Raw genomic sequence first — 13864 nt, forward strand, 5'->3', positions numbered from 1 at the left:
TTATGCTCCAACTTGAAAAATCTTAAGTTCACCTTGAAAAAAAAAAGAAAGATCCTGAAAGTTTGAATGCTCCATCTAACTATTATTTTTCAATCGTTATAACATTCGAAAGAATCGGGGTCGATAAAAAATGAAATCTTATTTTATAAGGAAGAGGAATGAAATTTTTTTTTATCATATTTGAAAAAAAAATTTTTTTTTTAAATCTGTCGGCACCCCTTAATAGTGAGATAGAGAATTGAATCAACCTTCGTGCACACATCCAAACTCGAGTTTATACCTATTCCCGAGATGCTTGGAATTTTTCGGATTTACGCAGTCTGGCAACCTCGAGGCTTAACTTCTTTACTTTCTTATTCCGAGCCACGGACATCTCGACTTCTAGAAAATACTGAAAATATAATTTTTTTAATTTAATTTTCTGACGATTTCCGAGGTTTTAAAAAATGTGGAGCGACCTCTTAAAAATTTTTTTCAAGTTGTTCTTTGAAGTGGGCTCTTAAAACATCAAAAACTAACATTTTGTCATACGAGACTCAAAAAAAAAAGTCGATTTTTTTGCGCCACCCTAATATATATACAGCCTGTTTCATTCCAAGTGTCGAGAATAGGAGGAGCTTAGTCGGAGTTAAACTACGCCCCGTCAGCCAATCAACAACTAGGAAAATATCGACAGTCGGAATACAACGACAATAGACAATACATCATCTTAGCGTAGGAAGAAAATGTCAACAACGGCTAATCTGATTGTTATTCATTCACAGGTATTTATTGAGTTCAATGCTCTCTCGCGTTTGTTAGGGGCGTAGTTTAGCTCCGACTAAGCTCCTCCTATTCTCGATACTTGGAATGAAACAGGCTGTATATACACAAACAATAATCCCTGAGTTTATTTCTCGGGTTTACATTTGCCTCGATGATCTCTGTGACGATGATCTCTTCCTTTTTACCATTTTACCAAACCCGAAATTCGGCTTGGAAAACGTGCGAGCTACTTTACCGGTTGTTCCTCAACCGGACTGCATTCGGAATTATAGAGATGCAGCTGTTGCAGCGGGATTACACCTACGGCTCTCTATTCACACGGTCAGAAAGTACACACACACACACACACAGACACAGAGTGCGTGGATTTTCGGTGTGTGGTAGTGGGTAGCCCAGGGTATAACGGCCTTTAGTAACCCGACGACCACGCCGCGCTTTATCCACGCCACATAATGTAACAAGTTTTGGGTGTTGCCTCTTGCAGCTCAAGTTTATCCCGGCTCGGTCTCGTCGTCCTCGTCGTCCTCGTCGTCTCGGGTACGGACGGTGCGAAATAGCGCAAAGCCGCGCCTCGAGCCCTTATCGATTGCAATGGTTATTAAGTCGGCATAAATTCGGCCCTTGTGCAACGCGGATCTCGCTGCTGGGGGCGAAAAGGGCGGGACTCTCTCCCTCTCTCTCTCTCTCTCCCTCGTTTTCCTCGCCCTGCGGACCCCCGGGGTTGGCACCCTTTTCGGAATACCGGCGCCTTGGCGCCCCGACTTTCCTGCAGCGCGTGGCATCGACCAAAGCGTTTCCCCTAGCTCGAAGGGCTGTCGCGTCCCTTTCCTGTCCTTTCCTTACCCCTCCCTTATCCCTATTCCACAACGTTTTGCTCTCTTCTTCGGTGCTTCCTACTTTTTGTTGTAGGTACTCTTACTACTCTTGGCAGTATGATACGGGTTGAGCTGTGAATTTTTTTGAACGATTTGAAAATAGGTTCAGATCACGAATTTTCGGAAAAAAACAAACTTTTCATCGGTTTTTTTTTTACTGTGATATTGAATTTGGGAATTTTAAAGCGTAAAGTTGGTGTGAAAATGGAATGTAGAATTGGCAGAATTAATCTGAATTTTATTATGCGAAATTTAGAATCTATTTTATTTTATTTATTTATTTGTTTTTGTTTTCAGTGTCAATTTCGTCGCTATATTGTTAAAAACTTCCTGTTTATAGCCAGATGGAGTACAGCTATTGTTACGTAGAAAACTTTTATTTGTTATTAATGCCCGGATAAATATGCATTAAAAATTACAAAATATGTACATATAATAACAGACTTAAGAAACTAAAATATCGAAAATATAAACTGCATTTTCTGACGCCAAACATCACACTTTATATTAAAAACTAAATAACGAATGAAAATGATTTGAATGAAAAATATTTATTTACATATTAATCCGGTCCTTACTTATCGCCGAAATTTTTTAATTTAATGCTATAGAAATTTAGAATCGGTAGAATATAAAATATTCGAAAGATGAAATGTACTAAGATCACGGTATGGAATGTCGAAATTTATACAGAATTGTTGGAATGAATGAAATTGTAGCAATTCTGACGATTCTGTAATGCTTAGACTTTTAGTCATTTGATCTTTGTACATTTCAACTCTTCCATATTACGACTTGCGATATTTTCAAATCTTATTAAATACATTTTCGTGTTTTTTGAAATCCGATATTGTCACATGTCCTTTTTATATGTTTTGGCTTTATATAGTCTATTTATTCTGATGTTACTATATTTGAGACTTTCTTATACATTTTGAAATTTTGTGAAACAGATTTCTGCGTCTCTAAAAATCTCATATTGCGACTTTTGTATTTTCTCATCTTTCCATGACACGTTTACCTCATCGAAACATATTTTTTATACTCCTGCGTGATAAGTCTTCGAACGTTTCTTCGTACATACTAGCTTAAATTTAAATACTCGCATGTTATTTGATTCATCCGAGTGTCTTGTTTTAATTCGATTATAATTATATCATACGATCTCATGGATTATTCAGACTCACCGCTTTATTCTCTCAGACTAATGAAATTATATCTATCGTTCAAACTTTTCGAACACTTATTTAATCATTGCTTTTAAAATTAATGTAATAAAATTCTAACGATAATTGGCAGGGCTTCGGTCGATATAACATTTGGTGATCAGAAAAAAAGTGTTTTAGCAATAAATATCTGTCTCTTAACAACGTCCAGTTTTTGTTTAAACATTTCTTCTATTTGCTGTAAAGAATATACTTTTTGCTTCGACTACTTTATTTTCTTTTCTCTCTCACTTCTCGTAACGAATCTAAAAATTTTTATTTTCTCTTCACAAAGAAAACTAAACCCGAATGGTTTCAAAGTTCCTTTTAGCGGTATATTTGTTTTTGATAATTGTGTTAGGCGCGTTAAGTTTGAGACGAATAGATAAAACAACAAATACTGCGATAAAACGTTGCACAGTCACGATGAAACAATGCTTAACCATTTCTGAAACACTAGACGCCATTACCGGCATGCTTGTTGCGTTTGTTTGGCAAACCCTGCGAGTTTTAAATATTTCTCCGTGTCAACATTTTGCCGCGATTCTCTCACACGCCGGTTTTTCCCTATTCAAATTTTTATCACCGTGGAATTAAACTAACCCTCCTCCTCCTCCTCCTCCTCCTCCTCCTCCTCCTCCTCCTCCTCCTCCTCGTTCTTCGTCTGCTTTTTTTCTCGTCCCAGAATTTTGTTCTGCACTCAAGTTTAAATAGCCTGAGCTTTCAACCATTCTCGCAAATTATTTAGGTACGTTGCACCTTATTCTTTATTTTTCATAAATTATTTGTTGTTTTTTCGTTCCTCTCTTTCGTTTTCTCTTTAAATTGTTTTTTATTTTAAGGTTGTATTCCATTTTCATGATATATTTGATGTCATGGGCTCTGCATAATTTTGTAAAGTGTGTTTTAGAATCTTCAGGATATCTTTTCTACTTTCTAGTTTTTCCATCCTTTATTAACTTTGATCTCTGAAGAAGAACAACCAAATCTGGCAACGTTACGCTTGAAACTTGTATGAAGGTTTAAATTTTACTTGAAAAATTTTCTCCTCTTTTATTCTTCACTTTCTCCTTATCTCTCTCATTTTTCTCTTCAGAGATTAGGTCGTATACCACTAAAGTAAATTAAAGGGCCAGCTTTGTCCGAAAGCTTGAGAACTGCTAGAGTATATATATATATATATATATATATATATATATATATATATATATATATATATATATATATATATATATATATATATATATATATATATATATATAAAAGAGAACGTAGAAGTTTCCGAAGAGAGCAACAACAAGTCAAAAAGAATTGGTCCAAGGATAAAAAGGTTAACGAAATTCACACGAGTTTCCCCAACTTCCGAGGACTTTCTATACGATGTAACTTACACTGAAAGAAGAAACTCATCAAGTATTCTTTTCGCTAATTACACGTATAATGCAGCAGTGATCAAAGTACCACGTTTAATCAGCACTGATGAAGCGCGATTTATCCGCCCTCCCTGCAATATATATATATATATTAGGGTGGCGCAAAAAAACCGACTATTTTTTTTTTTTTTTTGAGTCTCGTCTGACAAAATGTTAGTTTTTGATGTTTTAAGAGCCCACTCCAAAGGACAGTTCGAAAAAAAATTTTAAGAGGTCGCTCCACATTTTTTAAAACGTCAGAAATCGTCAAAATCGATTAAAAAAAATTTTTTTTTCTCGTTACGGTATAATTTTATAGACAAAAAAAAAAAAATAAGTTTCCGAAAGTTTCAGTTCAAAATTTGAATTTTGAAAGGTCGCTCATAATTTTTTTTCAATTTTTTATCGCATTTTTTTTAGATCTTTTCGAGCAACCTTTTAATATTCATATTAAAATTTCATAAATTTGTTTTCTTTAATTTAGTAAGAAAGAATCGACAACAATACACCACGACATGAATTAAAAATCAAACAAAATACTGAAAATATAATTTTTTTAATTTAAATTTTTGACGATTTTTGACATTTTTTAAAATTTGGAGTGACCTCTTAAAATATTTTTTTTGAGCTGTCCTTTGGAGTGGGCTCTTAAAACACCAAAAACTAACATTTTGTCACACAAGACTCAGAAAAAAGTCGGTTTTTTTGCAACACCCTAATATATGTATAATTTTTTTTAGTAATACTGCTTTAGGATTTGTCGTGACTGAAAATATATGCGTTATCTCGGAGGTTTCCAGTGGCCCAGATTACCTTTCGTTTACGGCCGTTTCTCACAATCAGCGGTGCTGTGATGCAGTGCGGATGGTGCTGTTCAAACTAATGAGATTCGTCGTCAGTTTCATTTTACGCTCCGCTTGCACACACCTCCTCGTCTGATTGGCTCGGCAGTTTTTTTTACACCAGATTTAATTGGTTGCGATGGAGTTTCATCCATGATTTCCTTTTATCATCGGTTTCGTTAGTCGCTCTATAACTGAGAGAATTCGAAGCCGAAGAGATGAATGAGTAGCAGGGATCGGACGTCTTCTTATCCAATTGAAATGACTCGTTTCAAGAGAATGCATACCGGGATTTGGCGACCCTTGGATAACCCAACAAGATCAGAGGCGGTCACTACTATACGGTAGCGTTGAGACATGTCAGGATGAAAAACAACGTCGACTTAGCGAATCTCGCGTAATATCTCAACCAAGACCTCGCCAGATGTTCCTACAAATCACTTCTTTTCCTTCTTCTTTTGCTTCTTCTTCTTACTCTCGTATTTTCCTAAACTCCAAGTCCACCGTGGTGTATTCGTACAGCATCTTCTCGGGCTTCCCTTGGTCCATTTTTCACCACCAACCACAACTCTTAGCTCTTTCTTGTAAACAGGGCTGATAAGAATCGATATGTGACTTTCTAAGAACGTCAGACAAGATATGAACAAAGAGGATAAAGAAAATTGGGTACTTTAAAAACACTGCTTTTACATCTGAAAATCTCTGTCTGTGGTTAACAATCTAGAACCTCTTTGAATTAACCTCCAAGAAGTTACTTTAGTTACCTACTTTATACGCTTGAATGATTCTGCCATTTGACGGTATTTGTTGTTCCATCAAAGAGCATCAACAGCGTTCTTACTAACCCAAGAGTTGATGTCTTTGAAGTTGAAGATACCTGGAACCCTAGGTTTATTAATTGCATTGGCATTGAAAACTGTGAGGTCGAGTATGTTAAGTCATTCAGTTTCAAGTATTGACGACATGAAATCCATAGCGATGGTTCATCTCGAGTGTGGATTGGAAAAGAAATGACTTTCATTGGTTTCCCGTAACCCAGTTTCGCGGTCACTCGAATCCCTCGCAGAAACATTTCGTAACCCGTCTAATGGGATTGTCGAAGAGCACAACTGCAAACGCCTGTTTCTTCTTGCACGTTTGGCTGTGTTGGTTTGACCCAAACTTACCACCAACATGCTTCTCGCACACATTATCAGTCTGCACGTAATGTAACCCGCGCAACAGGATTACACGCGATTACATCACGTTCGATCCGTAGTCAGCTCGCCAATGATATCCATGGTGGGTTCCTTTCTTTATCCCTCGCTATCATTTCACTTCGAGTACTTTTTCCACGTATTAAGGTGCTTATAAAGACTCGTTGTACACCTCGAAATCGTGGGAGTGCGAAACTCCTATACCGCTCAAGCGTTCGGAGTAAAACTTGGGCAATTAATGCCTTATTTTGGCAAAAAGTGAAGCGTTTTTTTACTTTTTCAAAATTCTGAAAAAAATTTTACAGATTGGTTACCACTCACAGAATTGGGCAAATTTTCGCAGTTGCACTGAATGGATCGACTTATCCGGTATGATGCCACTCGGCGGTGATCAAACACACATTTTGAGCCCAGTTCCATGAGATTTGATGGTGAAATGACGAAATGGCAGCTGATCTGGTTTTCGATTACGAAGTACACCGAAATCTCATTTTGGCAACATTTGTTACCGACATTACGCGCATGCCGGTAATGTATGCGTGTAATGTCGGTAAAAAATTACCGGCAGGCATGAAAGGTCGGTAATAAATGTCACCAAAATGAGATTTCAGTGTACTTCGTAATCGAAAACCAGATCAGCTGCCATTTCGTCATTTCACCATCAAATCTCATGGGACTGGACTAAAAATGTGTGTTACATCACCGCCGAGTGACATCATACCGGATAGTTCGATCCATTCAATGTAACTGTGAAAATTTGACCAATTTCTGTGGGTAGTAACCAATCTGTAAATTTTTTTTCCAAATTTTGAAAAAGTAAAAAAACGCTCCACTTTTTGCCAAAATAAGGCATTAATTGCCCAAGTTTCACTCTGATCGCTTGAGCGGTATAAGAGTTTTGCATCCCCGCGTTTTCGAGGTGTACGACGCTTCTTTATAAGCACCTTAAAACACCGGGCTGAAATTAATACTGTCAAAAAATCACCTTCGATAGCCACACGAGGTACGTTGATGGACAATGAAAGTCGAACGTTGTCGAGGAAAGGGAGAAGGTGGAGGAGAAGGAGGAAACCCCTTCGAGAGTCGCGTAACTCGTGTGCACCTGCTGTTTATGAGATCTTATCGCGACGTATAGCAGCAACCCATAGTGCAGCGAAAAAGAGGTCAAGCACACCGTTTCAGGTCTAGGTATACTTGCCGGTCGTCTGGTTAATCTCGTAGATTGCCTCGACAAACACGTGCAGCTTATCCTATATTTTAATCCCACTTAAAGACCCGCGACGCGATTTTTACTATTAGTTGCAAATCGAAAAGTTCAATACTTTTCTGCTGAACTGTGAGAGTATCACGTGTCGTTATGCGTTCATCATTTTCTGTAAAGGAAGACATCATTTTATCGTTACCATTTCTTTCGATCCATGTGCCAACTGTCTTATTGGAAGTTGAGGAACTCGAAGGACTGTACACAGCGGAAGTATAACAAATTGGCGATAAACGACGAGAGATTGATACGCAAGTCGAACGATTAACAAGCGTTGTTACTTCGGTCCTGACTTACGGAAATTTTACACAAGAAAGAGAGAAGCGAAAAGCTTCTTCAGGACCGCTTTTGACACGCACGAATCACGCATCATCGCATTTTACTGTCTTTGAGAAAATATTTCTCTTCGATGCGAAGTTGTCAGCGTTGGTTGGTCTGAGAACGGATATTACCAGCCGTTCCTGAACAAATAGCGAACTAAAAATAATTCCAACGTACACTGCTTGCACCCAGGAACTGCAGTAAGTGGTCTTCGCTAACGGTACAAACCGCTGCTTCGCTCTGGTCTGTGGAGGGTTTGAAAGGCCCTTGAGGATCGAAAACACGCACCTTTTTGCTCCGCGTGTCTATAGAGGGATTAAGAGTGGTTGGAAGGACGGGTGGAGGTACCAACCGCATTTCCTTTCAGTCATTTCAACGCGAGTTTTCAAGGAAAGTGCTATGCGAAAGCACTTTGGAACACTCGATAAACGATTTTAATAATAAAATTGTCGAGCTTAGAAAAAAAAAATACATGCAAAGAATGATAATATTATGTAACAATCATGCAGTGAATACTTGTTGCGAAGTGCTGAACACGGTCAAACAAATTTCAAATCACAGTCGAGTTACTTGTTTGGATTGCATCTGCGTTGCTGATTCGCACTAATTTAAATTACACTGCCACGTTTAGAATTCATTGAAATTTTAGGGTGATTTTGTCGGAATACATCGGCTGTTGGAAAAAAGAAAAAATGTATTAAAATCGGCTGATTTTCAGTTGCGTGTCAATTTTAAATTTTTCATGTTAAGTTCAATTTATGGTTAAATTCCAAGCAAATTGTGAGGAAAGAGTCAGCTGGAGTCTAAATATTTTCATAGATTAATTGGTCGAAAAATAATCGACTATATATACGTATGTCGATGTAAATTATAGGAATAATGAATAACGATGGACAGGATAAAAACTGTTGTCTTCAGCTGATTGAAGAATACATCAAATTACTGTGTCGTTCTCTTTTTAAATTTCACTTTGACGACTGGAGTATAATTATTTAAAACCGGAAGTTGAAGATCGCTTCGATTTTTCACCACAATGCTTTGTGTAAGTAAAAATCTTTTACATATCTAGAATTTGAACAAAGACAAAAGACCTGAAATGTGAGGAACGACACACGAAAATAAAGAAAAACTTGAGAAGTTTCGTTCGAGGTTTTCTTTCGCGATAAGACAAGACTGATATTTCGGAGAAATGCTTCATTTATCGCACAGCAATCCAGCTGAGGAGCCGAGGGTTTTTCATGGGGTGTATCCTCGTTATATACATTAGGGTGGCGCAAAAAAACCGAATATTTTTTTTTTTGAGTATCGTGTGACAAAATGTTGGTTTTTGATGTTTTAAGAGCCCACTCCAAAGGGCAGCTCAAAAAAAAATTTTTAAGAGGTCGCTCCACATTTTTTAAAACCTCAGAAATCGTCAGAAATCGTTTTTTTTTTTTTGTTTTATTTTTTTTCTCGTTACGGTATAATTTTATAGACGAAAAAAAATAAGTTTCCGAAAGTTTCAGTTCAAAATTTGAATTTTGAAAGGTCGCTCATAATTTTTTTTTCAATTTTTTGGTGCACTTCTTTAGATCTTTTCGAGCGACCTTTTAATATTCATATTAAAATTTCATAAATTTTTTTTCTTCAATTTAGTATGAAAGAATCGATAACAATACACCACGACATGAATTAAAAATCGAACAAAATACTGAAAATATAATTTTTTTAATTTAATTTTTCGACGATTTTTGACATTTAAAAAATTTGGAGCGACCTCTTAAAATTTTTTTTTCTGAGCTGTCCTTTGGAGTCGGCTCTTAAAACATCAAAAACTAACATTTTGTCACACGAGACTCAAAAAAACGAAAATAGTCGGTTTTTTTGCGCCACCCTAATATACATATATACAACAACAAATAATTCAAGTACATACAAATCAATTGACTTACATGACAGCTACAAGTTGAAGAATTTTCCAAAGTCCGAAGCGCTGGCAGCATCCAGTTGCTAGACGATAGTAAATATTTGTAACGCCTGGCGTTTTGTTGGATAATCTCCTCTCATTATTAATACAAATGATCAACAATAACTATCTACACTTACTCGGCTGCTGTGAACTCTGTTCACATGTATAAAATATCGTGGACTGCATGCTGAACATTTCCAGCGCCGCCGTTATCGATCCTCGCCATCGTAACCGATACATTGTTTCCGGTTTGTTTACGAACACTGCCCAGCCGTTTTATTTATGGACTCAGGCTTTTGGCTACATGTGGAGAGGTTATATATATATATATTGATGCTAATTTAACACCGTTTTAAGTACGTATTGGCAAATTGAGGTGAATATGAATTTAGGTTAAATCTACTTCCTGGAAAAACCAGGAAAACCTGGAAATCTCCAATTTTTAGACAATCCTTTCGTTACGTGTACTTTTATTTTATGAAGTAACTTGAAGTAACAATTCTGAGATTGAAAGAAACGAACTTTTTCTTCAAATTTTGCAATCTCGTTACGTCAAATACGTAACTTGACAGCAGTTTTAAATATTTTCGTCAATAGATTCAATATTTGTTATTTCCATTTTTTTTCTTTGACAATAGTTACTCTTCTTATCAATTTTCATTTAATGTTTGTTTTTTTTTCTTTCTCTAGTTTATTGCAAAAAAACAAAAACAAAAAACATGTATTCAAGGATAAAAATTGTAAAATTATTTCACAGAACTTACGTGAAAAATCGTATTCTCGATACAATTGATAAAATTTCTTAATTACACTGTCAAGCATGGAATTGTGAAGAAATTTTTATTCGGTATATAGGCCATTCTGACATTGTTCACATACGGAAGAAAAAAAATAATCAGTGAATCTGTTTATTTTTCATGGACTCAGTAGCAACCGGAGACAAATTATTCTCTGCAAGTATGGGCGCGTGGGCGAGACTGGATTCTCCTATTTAGCATGTGAAAAGAAAAAACGGTCAAGATAAATATGTCAGGTTTAAAAAGGAAAGGACGTACACAACCCGGTGAATGAATTTTGAGTTTGAGCTGTACAGATTGTAAGCTCGTGATATCCGCCACTCTTTGTTGATGCCAGATTCTCTCTCTGCTTTTTCCGCACGCGTTTCTTCCATCATTTCTCCTTCTCCTGTATTCCCGTGTGAGGAATAATAAAGAGAGAGGAGGAAAGGGAAGTCGAGGAACACGTTTCCACCGCGTACACGCCTTCCGTTCTTCAATTCTGACTCTTTGCTCACCAGCAACTATTGTTAACGTAGTTATTTATAGCAAGGGTGGTCCGCATAGCTGGTCAAATGGATTTAACAAAGGATTTTGCTGGCTTGGAATTTCCCGTTATAGACTATCCAGAGTATCAATCGACGCCTCTCTCTCTCTCTTTTTTTCTTCACAATAATCTTTCCTTACACTCGCCTTATCGCTAACCAATTTTCTCTAACATTCATCGACTGTTTCTATATTAAACACCGCTGAGTCATTATCGTCTTTGCTTTGGCGTTGCGTTCGAATCGGAATTCAGCGATTTTAACCGCTGCTCAATAATATTGGTGAAACAAAAAGAATACAGATAATTTCGAAACCGCGTTCAACACGATTTGGGACAAAATTAATAAATTCTTTTCGCCATTTTTAGGGAATGGCAAAATATGAGAAGCCACCTGTTCATGGTGCTTCTATGGGAGTTTGGCTAGTTGGTATCATGATCAGTGATCAAGACAGTTGTCTTGTTCCGCTCGATCGATTTTAAAATGGCTTTAAACCATGACTCGGAATCCAATCGAAATTAAAGATAATTGAGAAAAAAAAGAATGCTCAAAGATTTTGCGAATAGATCCGTACGTACTTTGCCAGATCCGATGATGGTGGATGCATAGATCGAGCGACACTCCGGCGCTCTTTCAAATTATAAATAGAAGCATATTTTTATCGCACGTTGCTTTGTTTTACTGAGACAGTAGATTTTCTCTTCCTGCTCGTATGAGGTCTTGTAAAAGGATATCTTACGCGGAAAATTCATCCTTGATCCTTTTGCAAAAATTAGTCATTGATCTTCAATGTTAATACCTGGATAATAGATCATTTCTGACCAGAATACTGCAGACATTTTCTAGATAGTATACCAGATAAAAATCTCAACGACCCGGAAGCTGAGAGAGTAGCGTTCACCCTTGTGAAGGTACAATATGAAAGGACCTGTAGATTTTACCTTTTGCAAGCTTAATTCAACACCGGATAATCGCATTCTCAGCATATCAATTTTAAACCTATCATCGATGTGGGTACCTACACTGCACTACGAGGTGTGGTAACGTGATGCTGACATGCGGGTAAATAATTTTTGCACGGTCGGATCGATGGCCATTTACTTGGATTCTCTTTTGTCATTTAAGTTTTATACACGTTGCATATGTTCACTTTTTATGTCGTTCATTGTGTGCGTTTTTATATATATATATATATAAATTATTATTTTTTTTTTCGTAAATTAGACACCGACACTCGGATATTGCCTGTCATTAGAAACGCTTTTTCCTGCGGCAGCATTCATTATTAGTGTTCCAGATGCCATGGCTCACGTATCAGACGACAAGTCTGGGCAATCAGAGCACGTTGACTTATTGTGACAATTGGCTATTTATCTTTAGATGCGGAAACGTATTAGGATGGCTAGTCTCAAAAGCTTATTCGCAAAAAATTTGACGCTGCCAATTCTTTTTTTTTACTTTTAATCTCTTTTCCGTATTTTTTTCCAATATTGAATTTCTTGACAAGCATAAGCAACTGGCATGGTTTACTTTTATCTGAACGGTTACCAAATTTGTTTATTAATTTTACGTTATTTCACCCACGTCGTTAATGAAAATTCGACAACGTCGCATCTTTCTCGAAAACAAAACTCCAGACTTGACGAATCGACACAATCTCACGTGAACCTAACTCTAACCACAAAATATTTAAGCTTAAGGAAAAAAAAAAAAAAAAAACGAAACCTCACACCTCTGCTTCCGAACAGGAAGTGGTTGCCGTTAATGGCGTATTATCGTGTAATTGGCAGGCAGGCCTGAAAAGTGGAATAATCGTATTGTTGGGAAATCGTCAGTAGTATGATTTATGACGTGGAGAACAGTCCGTAATTCTTGTCATTTAGTCTATCGAATTTTTTCAAATCGATATTAGACGAATAAATGAAAAAAAATTGGTCAATTTTTAGAATATACAGAACAATTATCCATTTAATGCGCATGCGCTAAAATTCGAGAGCAGTTATGTGTCAGGGCGATCAACGGTCATAACTTCAGATGACAGATCACCATGGTGCATGTAACCTTAAAAATTTTAACACCTGTCGGTGTTGAGCAAAACTGCCAGTGACAGATAATAGCTATTTATGTGGCATGCCCGTAAACCGCCTATTTTTTTGGCAAGGATAAAGATTTCAGGACGAGCTGAAGGCGAGCCGGAAGCGAGTACTGAAATTATCTGAGCCAAAAAACGATTTACGGGCATGCCACGTGCAATATTTTTTACGGTATGGGCATTGAAAAGCAAAACGAAGAGTGAGGTTATGTCGCGATCTGTTCGACGAAGCTACTTTATTCGGCAGTTTGGGATGCGCACTTCGAACTGCGCATCAAAACTGCGGAATAAAGACTTTATTCCGCAACTTTGTTCGCTGCCGTATAAAGCGTCACTTTACGGAACGAAAACTGCCACAAAAAGTCGACTTTTCAATGCCCATGCCGTAAAAGAAATATTCCATTTAATTCTGTAGTAAAAATTTGAGATTGGTAGATCTAAATTTCGACAATTATTCTTCGTCGCATATTCAAACCTAACCTAACCAGACGGCAATCGATATTACGAAGATCGTTCGCGATCCCGTAAATTTGGAGAATTTTTCTTTTCCATAAAGAGCCCCGCGTCGTTCGGTCGGACAATGAGGCGCGCCAAGCTCTGGGATTAAAAACGTCAGGCTAGGCCCG

At 37.1% G+C, this 13864-nt stretch overlaps 1 protein-coding gene across 3 annotated transcripts in view; it reads left to right on the plus strand.

Annotated features, from left to right (window-relative positions):
• Positions 1-13864, plus strand: part of LOC124410256 (serine/threonine-protein kinase NLK) — a 125305-nt gene that overhangs the window by 79336 nt on the left and 32105 nt on the right. The window lies entirely within an intron of this gene.

This window comes from Diprion similis, chromosome 9 (assembly GCF_021155765.1).
Source record: "Diprion similis isolate iyDipSimi1 chromosome 9, iyDipSimi1.1, whole genome shotgun sequence".
NCBI lineage: Eukaryota > Metazoa > Arthropoda > Insecta > Hymenoptera > Diprionidae > Diprion > Diprion similis.